Source organism: Sapajus apella, unplaced genomic scaffold (assembly GCF_009761245.1).
Source record: "Sapajus apella isolate SASKATOON/1434 unplaced genomic scaffold, GSC_monkey_1.0 scaffold24, whole genome shotgun sequence".
Classification (NCBI taxonomy): Eukaryota; Metazoa; Chordata; class Mammalia; order Primates; family Cebidae; genus Sapajus; species Sapajus apella.
The window spans coordinates 5190557-5195976 of NW_022436964.1; the positions used below are offsets into that span (position 1 = coordinate 5190557).

The 5420-nt window shown below is 39.5% G+C and overlaps 1 long non-coding RNA gene across 1 annotated transcript; it reads right to left on the minus strand.

Moving 5' to 3' along the window:
- Positions 1 to 274: 274 nt before the first annotated feature.
- LOC116559723 lies at positions 275 to 5172 on the minus strand. The gene is made up of 3 exons (XR_004272584.1): positions 5160 to 5172; positions 5022 to 5028; positions 275 to 486 (listed from the first exon to the last, which is right to left on the minus strand). It is a non-coding gene; the product is annotated as an uncharacterized LOC116559723 (long non-coding RNA).
- Between the last annotated feature and the right edge of the window lie 248 nt (positions 5173 to 5420).

Here is a 5420-nt window from a genome sequence, read left to right on the forward strand (position 1 = left end):
TATAGATCAAACCAGCTACAACATTCCCCTAACCCAAAGCTTAGTCTACAGCAAGGCCCTAACTGTCTTCAATGCTGTGAAGACTGAGAGAAGTGAGGAAGCTTCAGGAGAAGAGTTTGAATCTAGCACTGATTGGATCATAGCTTTAAGGAAATAATGCATCTTCATAACATGGAAGTGCAAGTGAACCAACAAGAGCTGATGTAGAAACTGCAGCAAGTTCTTCAGAAGATCTAACTAAGATAATTGATGAAGGTGACTACACTAAATAACGGATTTTCAGTATAGATAAAACAGCCTTCTATTGGAAGAAGATGCTATCTAGGACTTTCATAGCCAAAGAGGAGATGTCAGTGCTTGGCTTCAAAACTTTAAAAGACACAGTGATTCTCTTGTTAGGGGCTAATGCAGTTGTTGACTTCAAGCTGAAGCCAATACTCGTTTATCATTCCAAAAATCCTTGGGCCCTTAAGAATGATGCTAAATCTACTATGTGTCCTTATAAATGGAATAAGGCCAAGATGATAGCATGCCTATTTACAGTATAGTTTCCTGAATATTTTAAGCCCACTGGTAAGACCTACTCCTCAGAAAGAAAGATTTCTTTTAAAATATTACATGATTGACAGTGAATCTAGTCATTCAGGATCTCTAATGGAGATATACAGGGAGATTAATGTTGTTTCATGCCTACTAGCACCATGTCCATTCTACAGCCCATGGAAAAGAAGTAATTTCAACATTCAAGTATTATTATTTAAGAAATACATTTCTTAAAGCTATAACTGCCATAGGTAATGATTCCTCTGATGTATGTAGGCAAAATAAGTTGAAAACCTCCTAGAAAAGACTCGCCATTCTAGATGTCATTAAGAACATTTGTGAATTATGGTACGAGGTCAAAATACCAAAATGAACAGAAGTTTGGAAGAAGATTCCAACAATCATAGATGACTTTGAGGGTTTCAAGACTTCAATGGAGGAAGTCACTGCAGATGGGGTACAAATATCAAGAGAAATATAATTGGAAGTTGAGCCTGAAGATGTGTTGCAATTTCATGATAAAACTTGCGTGGATAAGAATTGCTTCTTATTAATGAGTAAAGAAAGTGATTTCTTGTGATGAAATCTTCCCCTGGTGAAGATGTTGTGAACATTGCTTAAATAATGACAAAAGAATTAGAACATTACATAAGCTTAGTTAATAAAGCAGTGTCAGGGTTTGAGAGGATTGACTCCAATTTTGAAAGAAGTTCTACTATAGGCAAAATGCCATCAAACAGCATTGCATACTACAGAGAAACCTTTCATAAAAGAAAGAGTGAATCTAGATGGTAAACTTTATTATTCTCTTAAGACATTTCCACAGCCACCCCAGCCTTCAATAACCACCAATCTGATCAATCAGCACCCATCAACATCAAGGCAAAATCCTCCACGAGCAAAAATATTACAACTCACTGAAGGCTCAGATGATTGTTAGCATTTTTTTTTGCAATAAAATAGTTTTTAATTACAGTATATGTACATTGCATTTTTAAACATAATGCTATTGCACATTTAATAAACTAAAGCATAGTGTAAACATAATTTTTATATGCACTGAGAAATCAAATATTTATGTAATATGCTTTATTGTGGTGCTTTAGAATCAATCTCCAAGGTATGCCTGTATTCTTCAACCTCTAGGCTCTAAGCTAGCAACACTATTGTGGTGTTTTGTTTTGTTTGATTTTTCCAAAAGCATGTAAAAATCTCTCTGAGAGAAAATTTTGCCTCAGTTTTCAGGGCCTTCTTGGTGCCCCTCCCTTAACCTGCAGTCCAGATGAATTTTGTGGATATCAATACTTGTAGACATGAGAACTGAACCCTCCAGGGACCAGAATCCTAGTGTTACTGAGATCTTATTGCTCCTCCCATTCAATTCTGTTCTTTATCTTTAGATCAAGTGCAGATTGTGGTTTTGGGACTGTACCTAGAATGCCAAGTATCAGCTCTCATGGTGAGGAGGAAGTTAAGGAAATGGCCCCACAATCACACTGGTGGGGTTCTGGCATCTGACCAGCAGGGAGATCTTGGGGAAGGTGCTGCCTCTGTCAATCCTCAAAATCCTAACTTATAAAATGTGGATTATCAGAGTGAGGGCTAAATGAGATAATCTGTTTAATATTTTTATAACAATACCTGTATTGTTATAAACTCCGCAAGTCCTGTATAACTCTAGATATTGTATTTTACTTCAGTCTTTCAGTGTGAGGACTTGTTTCAGGGCAAAAGTGGTGAGCCTCTGAGGAATCCCACCAGGTAGCATATCATTTCAGCTAGGTGGGAAGAAGGTGATATCTAGGACCAATCCCGCACTGACAAAGCCTAAGATTACAGCATCACAATTCCAAATAGCTATGGCAGAGTCATGAGTATTTTGTTAACCAAGAACTGGAGAGGTTAGTAGAGTAAGAGACTTCCATTAAGAATCTCTTATTAAGGTAGATGAAAAGAGAGTTGAGATTCTGGGAGCTAGTTTAGAATATAGGATAAGTGCACTTTTAGAAAGTGGGATAAGGACTCAAAATATCTAAAAAGAGTTTCTACAAATATCTTCAGAAAACTGTTGAAGGAACCCATGACAGCTCAGGTCCATGGGGCAAGCAGTACTTAATCCCCCTAGAGTAAACATATTCTGTAAAGAGCCAGATAATAAATATTTTCAGCTTTGTGGGCCATATAGTCTGTGTTTCAACAACTTGATTCTGTCATCATTAAATGAAGGCAGACATAGAGATATGCAAGCAAATAAGCATGTCTGTGTTTCGTAAAACTTTATGTACAAAAGCAGGCAGACACTAAATTCGGCCAACAGGCAGCAATATCCTAACCCCCCTTTTTTTTTTGGTTTGTTTTTTAGAACAATAACAAATATTACTACTGCTACTGCTATTACTACTACTACATGAGATGCTTACTGTGTGCTAGGCACTATTCTGGCATTGTTTCCATTTTTAATTTTTCTGATAACACTATGAGGAATACACCATTATTAGCACTTTTTTACACATGGAGAAACAGGCTCAGAGAGTTTATCTTGCTCATGGTCACACAGCTAGTCAGTGTCAGGCAGGATCTATGCCCAGGCAATTTGGCTCCAGAGATTAAATATCCTTAATCATAGGCCATGTTGCCTCTTGAGGCACAGGGAATGGGAGGCTATTCTATCTGTTCACCCCCATCTTGTCCTAAAAGGACATCCTAAAAGTGGTTATGTTTTTCTGTATCTTGACTTACCTTTGAGGATAAGTACCATTTGCAACTATGTGTGTGCTCAAAGATGCTGTGCTTCTGAAATGGTCCAAAATTGCCTGGTGCATCTGGACCAGGCCCAGCAATCCAATTTTGTACCAAGCTCTCTATTTCTCTCTGCATTCCATCCCACCAGTCTTCCTTCCTTTTCTTGAAGATTTCCATTCTGCTTATTGCCTTAGACATTTGCATATGGTGTTTGCTCTGCCCAGATTATTTTTCCCCTCCTCTTCCTTGGTCTACTTATCTCTGGTTCATCTTTCAAATCTTAGGTTAATCATCCTATCTTCACAGAAGCCTCCCTGATCCTGCATTTTGATAGCAGCATGTGCCTTTCTTTAATAGGATACCACATAGTTTACAATTTTACATTCATTTATGTGATCATTTGACAAATATTTTTTTCTACAGTAAAACAGACCTCCTCATGGTTGGAATTTCAGGCTAAACAAGTCTTTGTTTTGAAGGAGGTGTGTCCAGTACTGTGTATTGTATAATGTTTCACAGCATCCTTGCCCTCTACTGGCCTCTACACACAAAATGCCAGTAGCGCCCCTCCCTCAAGTTGTGACAATTTAAAAAATATCACCAAACATTGCCAAATGTTCCCTGAGGGAGCAACATCTCCCTCGCTGCCCTAAATAAAACCACTGCGCTAAAACGAAAGCTTCGTGAGGAGAGAAGCTCTGCTGGTTATCTTCCATTTGCCACCTACCTTTATCCACCGTCCACCTTCTCTCTGCCCGCGCGGCTGCTGACTCACAGGCGCTCCCTCAACAGGATTCACTGCCCTCTTGCTTCCATTTGGGTGTGATCGATGTGAGGCGTTCTCAGGAGACAAGAAGACACGGAGAAAGGGAGATGGAGATCATTGTCCTAGTTGTCGTGGGTTATCCTGGTTGGATGGCACACTTGTATCCAATGCCTCTGTCTCTGTCAGCTTCTCAAGGCCGCTACTTTCCCTGGTAACCGTTTTCCACTATAACCGCCTTAGAACCCAGCACCGTCCCTTACAAATCCTGCCCAAACCTATGTAAATAACTCTTCTCAAAGAAGCTCTACTCAAATTGTCATTTCGAGTGTACCTTCTCTTTCTTGCTGAGACTGACTATACAAAGGTTATGCATATATCTCTCAACATTTGAATGTACAGCGTTAACTGCAATAAGCTCCCAGTAAAAATGCGCCATATAAGTCAACAAGGGCAGAGTGCGGTGGCTCACGCCTGTAATCCCAGCACTTTGGGAGGCAGAGGCAGGCGGATCATGAGGTCAAGAGATAGAGACCATCCTGGCCAACACGGTGAAACCCTGTCTCTATTAAAAATACACACACAAAAAAAATTAGCCGGGCATGGTGGTGCGTGCCTGCAGTCCCAGCTACTGGAGAGGCTGAGGCAGGAGAATTGCTTGAAACCGGAAAACGGAAGTTGCAGTGAGGCGGGATCGCGCAACCGCACTCCAGCCTGGCAGTAGAGCGAGACTCCATCTCAGGAAAATAAAATAAAATAAATAATAAATAGCAACTGCTTGGTCTCCTTCCTCTGACCTTCTGCCTTTATCTGCCTCAATGCTTCACTGGACCCAAACCCAAGAGTCCTTACCTGGTATAATTCACAGGCTCCCAATCAACTAAGGTCTTCTAAGACATACTCAAAATTAACCTCTATAGACTAATACCTATTTCTAATTCCTGCTATGTCTATTTCTGTAACATACCATTACCTCTACTCTTTCTCTGCTTCAAATCCTTCCTGCCAATATGCACAGTTCTTCGTTGAGTTTTGCTACTAGCCTACCAATTATGTTCAACCAAATGCTTTCAGGTAAAGTTCTGTCGTATAAATTAATAACATCTAATACCATATCTATAAATTAATAGGATGACTCGCTTTCAGGTATGACTCTATGATTTTTTCAAAAATTATGAAGGTAAAACCATTCATAGCACCTGCCCCATTTCAGAAGACTACTGGTTCATTAGATACTGTGATAATATTATTTGATCTAAAATAGTTCCAACTCAAGCAACACTTCACACATATTCCACAAATCTAGCTGCCCATCTCTGGAGTAAATAACATTTGTTTTAGAGGAAAAGCAAATACAGACAAGAAGCTAAGT